Raw genomic sequence first — 12,046 nt, forward strand, 5'->3', positions numbered from 1 at the left:
GTGTCCCTAAACATTGCTGATACTGTCAGCAATAATGGCTTGCTCTGGTCAGGCTGTGCAAGGACCCAGCCTCCTGACAAGGGTAATGGTGACATCTAGTTGTCAAATTATTCATACATTTCCAGGAGAAATAACACAGGAACTACACAATGCAGAGTTCTAAGAAAAGATGCGCATGAACTGATATCTCATGGAAGACACATGTATTTACTAAGGATGAGCGAGTATACTCGCTAAGGCACTACTCGTCCGAGTAATGTGCCTTAGACGAGTATCTCCCTGCTCGTCCATAAAGATTCGGAGACCGCTGCGGCTTACAGGTGAGTCGCAGCGGGAAGCAGGGGAGAGCGGGCGGGAGAGACGGACAAAGAGATCTCCCCTCCGTTCCTCCCTGCTCTCCCCTGCAGCTCCCCGCTCCGCAGCGGTCCCTGAATCTTTAAGGACGAGCAGAGAGATACTCGTCTAAGGCACATTACTTGGACGAGTAGTGGCTTAGCGAGTATACTCGCTCATCCTTAGTATTTACTAAAATAGATATCAGAAGTTGTGTCAGATCTTCTAAGTGTCATGTATACTGCATGTGACTGATCAGTGCTGTAGTCTCCTGCATGGTCTGTGGCATGATAACACAAAGTGCTTGCGTAGACCTGGTATCTGACTGGTACCGTGTTTTCCTGAAAATAAGACTCTGTCTAATATAAATTTTTGCCCCCAAAGAGGCACAGGGTCTTATTTTTGGGGAATTTTTTACACTCACCTAGCAGTTGCCGTTCCGGTCCCTCAATGAATGGCTGTGATTGGTTCATCGATCGCTGGCTCTGACTGGCTCAGGCGGTGCTCCTGAACCAATCAGAGCAATCGCTTGCTGGAGGCGTGGTATTAAAGCTCCGTCACCAACAAGAGATGTTCTGTCGACATTGAGGACTGTGTGGAAGCCTGCCAGAGCGCCACATCCTGGCGGGAGGGACCCGTCCGGCAACTGCTAGGTGAGTGTTGGTTTTTGTTTTTTTTCATGTAGTGTAGCTAGGGCTTATTTTCAGGGTAGGGTTTTTTTCCAAGCACCTACCTCCCAGGAATAGCATACTTTGTTACTATGTCCTGCAATGCCTTATTATAGTGATCATAGTTGCTATGATTCAAGTCCCTTAAGCTTATTCAGAAGTCCGTATATTGGCCGGGTTTTCACGCCTGGCCGATATACGGTGTCCCTTTCTGCGGGGTGATGAGGCAGGCCGGGTCGGGAGCAGTGCACTGAGCTCCTGCCCCCTCTCCGCCCCTCGCCCCTGTTTGCAATGAGAGGGCCGGGATGGGGAGGAGCTAAGTTCCACCGCCTCCCCCCAATGCAAATAGTAGTGAGGGGTGGAGAGGGGGCAGGAGCTCAGTGCACTGCTCCCAGCCCGCCTCCTCCCCCTACAGAGAGGGACAGCGTATATCGACTGGGCGTGAAAACCCAGCCGATATACGGACTTCGGAATAAGCCCTTATGCTGCATAATTAACGCTGTAATAAACCCCCCCAAAAAACTGTCAGAATTGTTCCTTTTCCTCTCCATGCTCTCAAGATAAATTAATAAAAGTTTTACAATACATTGTATGCACCCCAAAATGGAACCAATAAAAACTACAGTTTGCCGCACAAAAAAGAAGCACTCATACGGCCGTATAGACGGAAAAATAAAAAAGTTATGCTTTTGACATGTGGAGATAAAAATCCTCCAAAAATCAGTGCATCCTTATGTCAAAAACAGGCCATGTCCTTAAGGAGTTAATCTAGCTGTAGCAGGGCCACAAGTGTCAGAACCCCCCAATCAGGATAAGACATCAATGCTTTAATTATGGCGAAAACCTTTGACAAAAAAAACTGCCCCACTAAAGACCACATATGGTCCTTTAATTTAAAGGTGAATGGCTTTGTGTTAGGGCTAATGCCTACAGACGGAGACACGGCAGAAATCCGCAGCGTTATCCTGCAGCTATTAGGTTCTATTGAACCTAATAGCTTTCTGCCCTTCAATGAAATCGCGGGAAAAAAATAGTAGTCAGTAGAAGCTGTCCGTCACACGATACGTCCACTTTGAGCACAGCGGAAATATCGCGTGATTACGTGTCACCACTCACCGCCAGCGCGTCATGCGCTGCACTGCGCATGCGCGCCGGCTCGCCAGATGGGACTCGGAGAGGTGAGTGTGAGGTCTTTGGGGGGCACTGTGTCTGACTCCGCTGCAATATTCCGCTTACTCTACACAAAACTGTAGATGTATATTTTATTTCATACTTGATCTTCCACCCCCCAAATTATGTTTAATTGGAATCTCACCTGTCATAGATTAAAGCAATGTATTTAATGTAATTTAAAGCAGAGCATATTGTAAGATATCTGCCTATCACTGCTTTTGTAAGCCCCAAACATAACATACACTATCCCACTAAACGTAATTGGACTTCTGAGCAAGAATCAAAAGTAGTATTTATTTCCATATATCAATACTTAGTGCGGCCTCAATGACATTGAATACTCTCCATGCTATAATTTCTGCTAATGTCTCATACACTTCAGCTGGTATTTCCCTCCATTCATCCAGCAAATGCCAGGAGAGTTCTTTCAAAGAAGATGGGCACTGTTCATATTTCCTGGCCCGATGTACCAGTTCATCCTAAAGATGTTCAGTAAGGTTCAGGTCAGGACTCTGTGCAGCCAGTCCAATTGTGGAATATCCATATCTTCAAACCAATGTAAGAAAGTATTGGATATGTGACAAGGTGCGTTGTCTTGTTGGAAGTGCTGCTGACCATTCCGAGAGTATTGCCACATTGTCGGCAGTACATTATTGTCTAGAATGTCAGGGTACACCTCCGTGTTCATGGTTCTTACTACAACAAGACCATAGAAGTCACAGGGGCGGAGAAAGTCCCAACGGGTTGTATACAGTGTCACGGGAGAGCACCCCTTTAAAATATAACCTTTATTAAATGCAATTTAAAAACTTTAAATATGTTTTTTTTAGGACCAGTAGCAAAAGACAAACAAACATGTATCAAGTGAGACTGATGCAAGAAAATTGCATCACCCACGTGCATATACACTAGCAGTAGGCTATGTACTATCTTGAGCACCTACAATTGCTCTCCAGTCTACCACTAAGGCTGGAGACTATATCTGTGTCCTTGTTTGTTATTTTTCTTGGGGGATGGGGAATTTTTCCTAGCCTTGGCGAGATTGTTCACTAGGGCTTTAGATATCTGAGCTTCAACTAGCCAGTTTTCCACCCTATCAGACAGGGACAGCATAGTGGAGATTATTCCAATCTACTAATTTGAGTATTTTTGTAACACTCTTATTGTTGAGTGCTTTACTTTATTTCAGCTACTCCATACTACTCTCCTTTTTTACAGTTGTTCTGGAGGCTCACAAGTGTCGCTTTTCATTTTAAGACAACCAGTACTCCAAACATCCTCCTTTGCAGCCATTTGTAAAACTTTCCAAAAGTTCTATTTTTTCATGGGTTCCTGATGAGTCACTCTCGCGACGAAACGCGTAGAACCACGAACCAAACCGAGATCTGAATATGAATTAAATTTTGTAACCAAATCTGAACCCTTTAGCGAACCGACTTGCTGGTCCGACTCACTTAAGCCATCATCCATGTTGAGTTTGAACCAGAAATTCGCTTCGCCACTCCAACCTTTTCCTTATCTCCATTTGGAGGTGGTTTCTCAGACTAGGGGTTAAACCGCTCTAGGTCGTGTTATATGCTGACCCCACACTTTTGTCGGTATACCCAGTCCTGAATATTCCTAAACAAAGGGGGTTATCTACCAGAGCCCCAATGCCGCTATTTAAGCATTGCAACACCTCACACCTATGATGAGTCGTACAGTCTCTATATATGATTGCTGAGTAATATCCTCCCACATCGCCGTTTTTTACCCGGCTTGTGGTTACTCACAATTTTGTACTTTTAGAGAGGGGGAGACATATATATTGATCACCTCTTTTACACTGCCAGAAACAAGTTCACACTGGCACCGTAGTCATTATTACATAGGAGAGAGTTCTGTAGGCTATTGTCAGCACCTTTATTGTAGGTGCTCAGGATAGTACATAGCCTACCACTAGTGTATATGCACGTGGGTGATGCAATTTTCTTGCATCAGCCTCACTTGATACATGTTTGTTTGTCTTTTGCTACTGGTCCTAAAAAAAAACATATTTAAAGTTTTTAAATTGCATACAACAAGACCATGTCACATAAAACATCCCCAGACCACAACGTAACATCCGCTTTACTTAACTATTGGCACAACACTCAGGCAAAAGGCAATCCCCAGGCCTCCACACCCAGGTATCTCCATCTGATTTAAACATGGAGTAGCGTGATTTGTCATTCCATAGAATGCTCTTCCATTACTCAACTGTCAAATGACGACACTCCTTACACTTCTGTATACAGACTGATGTTTCGTCTTTGAGAGAACTCGCCAGGCATTTGCAGGATAAATGGAGGGAAATACCAGCTGAAATGTATCAGACATTAGTAGAACGTATGCCACGGAGACTATCAATGTCATAAGGGCCAATGGAGCCCCACTAAGTATTAACATGTCTAAGTGAATACTACGTTTGATTCTTGCTCAGGTATCCAATTAGGATAGTGTTTTAGGAGGACTCTTCAGAACCTGAAAATCATGAAAGTTTTATAAAAGCATTAACAGGTTAAATGGTGACATTTCTACTTCTTTTCCCTACGCTTTGAAAACTCATTGAAGTATCACTTTCATCCTATCTCATCTACCACAGAGACATTTCCAAGTATTGCATATACACCAGCGATAGCTTGGCACCTGTGATGTCAGATAACCAAACCCACACATTTAGTTCTGTTTTGTATTGGGTTGCTTAGGGTAGACTGTCCTCCTTTGATGATGATGATGATGATGCTACTTCTACACCTATAGACACACTTTATTAAATGGTAAAATACTGGAAGCCTGGCAGCTCTGAGATAATGCACTTTAGGGAGAACTTTGAGTACAGATGGAAGATATATCCAGTGTACATACAGTTAATATAACAATAGCTTACTTAATGTACCCATGAATGCCATACCGGCATAACTTCCAGTACGTTCCCGCTCCAGGGTCATAATTACTCACACTATTTACCCTGCCTCACTTCCTTCCAGCTTGTTTGTCGAGATAGCTTAATGCTGGCTAATAGCTCAGCTAAATCTTTTTTACAGTTCTGAGTTAATCGCAGCGAAGTATTGCGGGCAGATCCTGAAAACATCCTGCTCTTGAAGAATGATAGTACTGCTGCCAAGAAGTAGTCAATATATTGAGTCAGAGCAATAGCGTGAAGCTCCTGGGGTCTGTGTACATATCTGTGTCAGCCCCCTACCCTATCTCCACTTGTAATTATGTGCAATGACATCATGCTTTGTAGGGTCTATATGCGTGATAAAGGCTCTTGCACACAGCTGTTTTGCACAGAATCATAGTAGAGATTCCATTGGGGTGCATGAGACCCCCAAATAACTCCAAATTCGTACAGAGGCATAGAGTTTTTTTCCTGAAGAATTCCGTACAAGGCATTTCAAGTTGTGGTAAAGTGTAGATTTTACCAAAGATCATTAAATATAACCACAACCCATTGTACTCTCAGAAGTTGGGGTTTATGCTATAGTGGTTGCAATGGTTTCAGTTGCAACCTGGTCTCTACTCAGTGACGGATTAACCATTAGGCAAATAAGGCACGTGCCTTAGGGCCAGCCAAAAATCCAGGCCACAAAAAAATGAAGAAAAACTAATTTGATAATTATCAGGTGATGACAAGACTTGGAATTTAAATGCTGGTATACAGAGCAGAGACCCGATGAAATAGCACCAACTGGAAGTGCCCAGGTGATGTGTCAAATGCTGCAGACTACTGCAGGTCATCATGCATTTCCGAACCCGGAACTAGCACTCCGAATATATTTATCTCTAATGGCTACCAACAGCTCAGGGGAACGCTCTTCTTCGCAACTAAAAAGAATTAAAGTTGTTATACGATCACCGATGGGTCAACAGCGTCTTGGTATAATGGCACTTCTCTGCATTGAAAGGGATTTGCTTCATAAAATTGACTTCAAAAACCTAACTGCTGAATATGAAGTAGCTGAAAGTTACTAGATAGCTACTGCAATCTTATCGTAATTACAGTACTGTCAAAAAATTGGTTGTTCTGAATTTGTTTGTAATAAATTTTTTGTTGTGAAATGTAACTTTCTTTTATCGGTGAGCCCAAAGTATCTGTATTTTCTGGTCACCTATCAAAATGTGCCTTAGGGCCAATGTCCACGTGTGGATTTTAATTATTTAATCTGCGCATGTCTCCCACGCAGGAGATCCGCAGCTCCAGAAGCCCATAGTGATGCATTAGCATCCGCAGGGCAAATAAATGCATGAAGATGTATTTTTTTTCCCGTCGTGCGGTTCGCATGCATGGGAAGAAATCGCAGCATGCATGCTCCATTTTCCTGCGGATCTCCCGCATGGACGGCTCCCGAGGCTTCCATTGAAGTCAATGGAAGCCACCCGGATCCTCGGCATACCCGCAGCTGTTTTTTTGCTGTGCCATAGATCTCTGGGAGAGCAGGAGATTCTATAAAAAGACTGTGCACGGCGTATGCGCGCGCTGCTGGCGTGCCAAACACATCCACCAAGCTGAAGAAAGAAGATCCGGCCGCGATGGAGAGGAGACCCGTAGCGTCCGGACAGGTGAGTATGCTGTCATTTGTGGCCTCATGGCTGTGGGCACAGGTGAAAACTGCTACAGGACATGATTTGCAGACTGCTCACCATCCTGGTAACTCTTCTCTGAATTCACTCCACTTTGTCTATGTCTTTTTTAAAGTGGGGTGCCCAGAACTGGACACAGTATTCCAGATGAGGTCTGACTAAGGAAGAGTAGAGGGGGATAGTGACTTCACGTGATCTAGACTCTATGCTTCTCTTAATACATCCCAGAATTGTGTTTGCCTTTTTGGCTGCTGCATCACACTGTTGACTCATGTTCAGTCTGTGATCTATTAGTATACTCAAGTCTTTTTCACATGTGCTGCTGCTGTTAGCCCAATTCCTCCCATTCTGTATGTGCTTTTTTCATTTTTCTTGCCCAGATGTAGGACTTGCATTTCTCCTTGTTAAATACCATTCTGTTAGTTGCTGCCCACTGCGCAAGCTTTTTTAGATCTTTTTAAATACTCTCTCTCTTCCCTAGTATTAGCTATTAGAGATGAGCGAGCATACTCGCTAAGGACAATTGCTCGAGCGAGCATTGTCCTTAGCGAGTACCTGCCCGCTCGGAAAAAAAGGTTCGGGTGCCGGCGGGGGAATGCAGGGGGGAACGGAGGGGAGATCTCTCTCTCCCTCTCCCCCCCCCCCCCCCGCTCCCCCCTGCTCACTCCCGCAAGTCACCTGTCACCCGCGCCGGCACCCGAACCTTTTCTCCCGAGCGGGCAGGTACTCGCTAAGGACAATGCTCGATCGAGTAATTGTCCTTAGCGACTATGCTTGCTCATCTCTATTAGCTATCCCTCCTAGCTTTGTGTCATCAGGATGTTGCAACAGGGCCCAGTAGTTTTATGCTAAACCTCTGAAATTACTGTTGATATTACATATAGATGAAGCATTTGTTAATGACTGGCGCACTGCAGTACAATGTTACATTGTAGTTGAGTTATAATAACCTGTTAAATGTCACTTTATACCTACTATTGCAAATGGGTTTGCAATATGCTTAATTTCAGCTTACTAATATTGCCTTCCTTGAAGCTGTGTCCTGTCTGTTTTGTATTTGAAGCCACCCCTCTTGTGTAGCCAGCGTTTGGTTCTGAAGGCCGTAGTAGTAAATTGAAATTAAGCATATTGCATAGAGTGGTAGTATTAGGTTTCTAATACATGCCTACTCTTTCTGGCGACCTTATGTACTGGAAGTGCTTTATAAGTAGCCTTTTGCGTCATGCACCCGAGGAGCTGTAATGTTCATAGCCTCTGCGCTACATGACAATATCCTTTTGTAGTACAGGTTGTATTTTTTCTAAATGTAAGGGCTCCAGCCCACTTGCGTTTTTTTCACGCGTTATAGCTTGCTTTTTTTTCATGCCATATCACTGCTTTTTTTTCAAGCGATTGTCAATGGGACTTTCTAATGTTAAAAATGCTTTGCAAGTCAGTGCGTTTTTAACATTAGAAAGTCCCATTGACAATCGCGTGAAAAAAAAGCAAGCTATAACGCGTGAAAAAGACGGAAGTGGGCAGGAGCCCTAACAATTCTAGGAATCCGCTCCTATTGCAGGCTGCATGCAATTTACATTGCAAAACTATGAAAAAAAGAGCATGCTGCAGTTAAAAAAACAAAACAGCAAGAACTAAAAAACATGTTTTCTTCTCATTGAGAGCCGTGCATATCGCATTCACCTGTATTAAACATCAGGATGCTGAGGATTTTCCATCACAAACAACTGTAGCGAAAGATTAGAGCTCTGTGAAGCTGCCTTATTCCTAATATTTTCTCCCCGGCGTCTCTTCAGTGTATTGTTATATTCAAAACATGTTATTTAGAACGATCCTATTACTGCTTTCAGGGTATGTTCAGGACCTCAGCTGGGAAGAACCCTTGATTTCTGGGGTCCAGAGCGGCGGACCCTTGTCCGTCCTCTTTTGATGACCTTTAAAGTTACATAGACCTGATGGATAGTATCAGCTATAGCAGAACACTCTATAAAGAGGTACTATTAAGACCTTTAACCCTTGACGAGCCAAGCATAGAGCACTCACCATCCACGAGTAATTGGGAGCTATGAAATTGTTTAGCGCAGATACTTTCCACCCCGTCAGTTACGTCATGTGACCATATCCCATGGGTAAATTCACAGATTTGTTGCAGAAATATCTAGGCCTCCTGCACACCGGCGTATTTGCATTTCGGAGTCCACAGTGGGGCGTCCGCCTCTAGACTCTGCAGCAAATACTGCCATTTCATCTCCACCAGCGAAGTCAATGGAAGCTGTCCGTCCTGTGGCACTTACGCAGTATTGCGGGATACGCTTTACCCCCAAGTGCCGGGGGCTACTGCGCATGCACGAGGGAGTGCCAGCAGCCACAACCGCAGCGCAGAAAGAAGCCGCCAGACAGGTACGCAAGGGTCACCGGGTCAAACTCCACTGTAAGAATCCCACATGTGGGGTCCGACCCGCCTGTGTGCAGGAGGCCTTAGGGCTCCTTCCCACGGATGGATTTCCGCCACGTAATTCGCGGTGGAAATCCGCCGCGTTGCCCGCAGCTGTTAGGTTCTATTGAACCTAATAGCGCAGTGCTCACGGTGCAAAATTCCACCACGGAATTCTGCACTGTGAAATCACCCGACCTCATCCGCTGCATGCTCTATTTGCCGCGGGTATACGCACGGACAGCTTCCATTGCAGTCAATGGAAGCCGTCCGCCACGCTATCTTCCGCTGTAGCACGGCGGAAGATAGCATGAAACCGCTTCCCCGCCTACCGCGTCATATGACGCGGCCGACCGCGTTATGTGACGCGGTGGGCGTGTCATTTGACGTGGCCGGCGTGTCACATGACGCTGCTGCGCGTCACGCCGAAGCGTCATGCGGGAGCAAGGACGCCGGATCTGCAGGTAAGTTTGGGTGTCTCTGGGGGGTGTTGTGACGGGCTCCGCCGCCTTAGGGTGTTTACATGGGCGATGCTGATTGCACCTGAGATTTTTGTACATACCTGGTATCGCACAGTACAGGGACACCTGTGCAGGAATCCTATCTCTTCTCACTCATACTGTTAACGGGTGAGAATCCCAATAGTGAAAACAATACCACTAAAATCAGTGGTTTTGTTCTGTTATGCGGCCGCGATGATCATGGCCGCATTACAGGACTACAACACGCCCATGTGAAGAAGCCGACACTCACTGAAATCTCTGCAACAAATCTACCATGTTTCAATATATTCTGAAGGTGACAGTCGGCCCCCTTCCTTACTAGACCCCTATGAAACGGCACAGGTTGAACATATGGTACGTCTGTCCAACCGCTGGAGTTTGAAACAACCAAGTCATGACCAAAAACAGTTGTGAGTGACATTTCTGAAAACCCTACTTACTGTACTGCCAAGTTTTACCTCTGTGAAAAGGACAAAAGCACCCAACATGTAAAGTGAAGATTGTACTGCAGTTACAGTTGATGCCGCACGCCAGTTTGCAGCATCTGTTCCATTATACAACATTCAGTTTTCCATTACATTTAATATTTGGTCTAAAATTGGAAAATTAAATAAATCCACTAATGTTAATTAATGGGTCACAAAATCATATATGCCCACTATTTCAATGTCCTTGTTTCAGCAGATAAATGTCGGCTATGTAGCATTCTGTAAGGCCGGCTCCACATATATCAGTCCGACTCTTCCACACCTGAGCCGGACACAACTGATGACACTTTTGCACACTTTCTGAAGTGCTCCAGCGTTCATAGCAGGACAGACCAACATTGCACACAACACTTTCTTGCCTGCTTCGGGGTAATATCCCGTGTGACAACTGATGTGCCAGATGCCATGAATGATCCCATAGAGTCACTGCCTGCTGGATGGCATCAGTTGTTACAAGTTGTTATTCTTACTATTGTTACAATACATCAAAATACTAGAGCAAACTCAAAAGAATATAAGACCCGTCCCAATAAAGTTTCAGGACACAATGTGTTATGTAGAAAGAAAGTAGAATAAGAGACAAGAGGGGCTACAAGGGGCCGTTACCTGTTCACTCCTGCAGCTGCAATGTCTGGGCTGAACTCAGTAGAACAAGATTGTGTGTGTTTGTGAAGGGGGGCCCTGCTGTCACATATTCCTGCCCTCCTTCCCCGTCACCTCCCATAGCCTCAGGCAGCGGCAGTGCCCTTATCACATGAGTGTTGGGCTGGGCACTCTGTGGGCAAGGAGTGTAGATCAGCTCTCAAATGGACGTACAGAAGAAGTCTATACAGTTCAAATGAGTCCTTTATTACCATACATTGTTACTATTTTTTCTAATTGACCCCCATGGTACTAGTCAGCATACAGCATACATAGTCATTCATATTCATGCTGAAAGGCAGACCCTTGTTGCCATGCGTTTTTTCTTTATGGGTATACCTAGTAGAAATCCCGTTCCAGGAGGTGACTGCAATCTGTATATATAAATATCCATGCTCAGGAAACTTATTCAGTGGAATTAGGAATAAAAGTTATAAAACAAAGGCGTCAGCTGTTTGGAATATACGAAATACTCCAGGCAAACCAATATGGAGGTCTCTCTGCGACTTGCCCCGTTGATCTACTTATATATATATATTCCATTTGCAAATATTTTGCCCTTCCTGTTCTTCACTTTTGTGGCTCTTTGTTGTCCCGTTCTCTTTGCACTATTCTCTCTTTGCTATTATATATTTGCGCACATACCATGATTTCATAGGACTTAAAGACACTCTGTCATCTACTTTTACCCCGTAAGCTAACCTTGTGGACTAGAAGTAGGTGACCCGCTGAGTCCGGGGATGTAAGTGTTATACTTACCTCGTCCGTTCGGTGTCAGCGCTGAAACCCGCTGCTCAGTGTATTGAGCGGCTCTACTAAGTAGTCCATCCATCATAAAGTGAAAACAGGCAGGCTATTTAGCAGCGCCTCTAATGCACTGAGTGGCGGCTTCCAGCGCTGACACCGGGGAATGACAGGGAGGTAATTATAACATATCCCTGAACTCCACGAGTCAACTACTTTCAGCTTACACTAAAGCATACTGATTAATTGGTAATTGGCTTCCCATGAAAATGGTCCTGTTGTGTGTCTGACATAGGACATTTAAAGTGTTAGTCCTATTGATGACAGCAATGAATGATGACAATCTCTGTATAGCAGTGTGGAATATGTGGGTGCTATATGGTCTGTGAATATGGAATGGTAGGGAATATGGATATAACGTGGGGGGAGGGTTTGGGGGGTCCCTGCTTTCCCATTTGG

At 44.7% G+C, this 12,046-nt stretch overlaps 1 protein-coding gene across 7 annotated transcripts in view; it reads right to left on the minus strand.

The window, feature by feature from the left end:
* MLPH (melanophilin) overlaps nt 1-12,046 on the minus strand; it is a 98,287-nt gene that overhangs the window by 48,028 nt on the left and 38,213 nt on the right. For 6 of the 7 annotated variants that reach the window (XM_066575397.1, XM_066575399.1, XM_066575394.1 and 3 more), the window contains exon 1: nt 10,808-10,903. The exons of the other annotated variant lie outside the window; for it this stretch is intronic. The gene's annotated coding sequence lies outside the window, so the exon portion shown is untranslated. Of the gene's footprint in view, nt 1-10,807; nt 10,904-12,046 lie in introns of those variants that run through there. 7 annotated transcript variants of the gene reach the window in all.

This window comes from Eleutherodactylus coqui, chromosome 8 (genome assembly GCF_035609145.1).
Source record: "Eleutherodactylus coqui strain aEleCoq1 chromosome 8, aEleCoq1.hap1, whole genome shotgun sequence".
NCBI classification, from domain to species: Eukaryota; Metazoa; Chordata; class Amphibia; order Anura; family Eleutherodactylidae; genus Eleutherodactylus; species Eleutherodactylus coqui.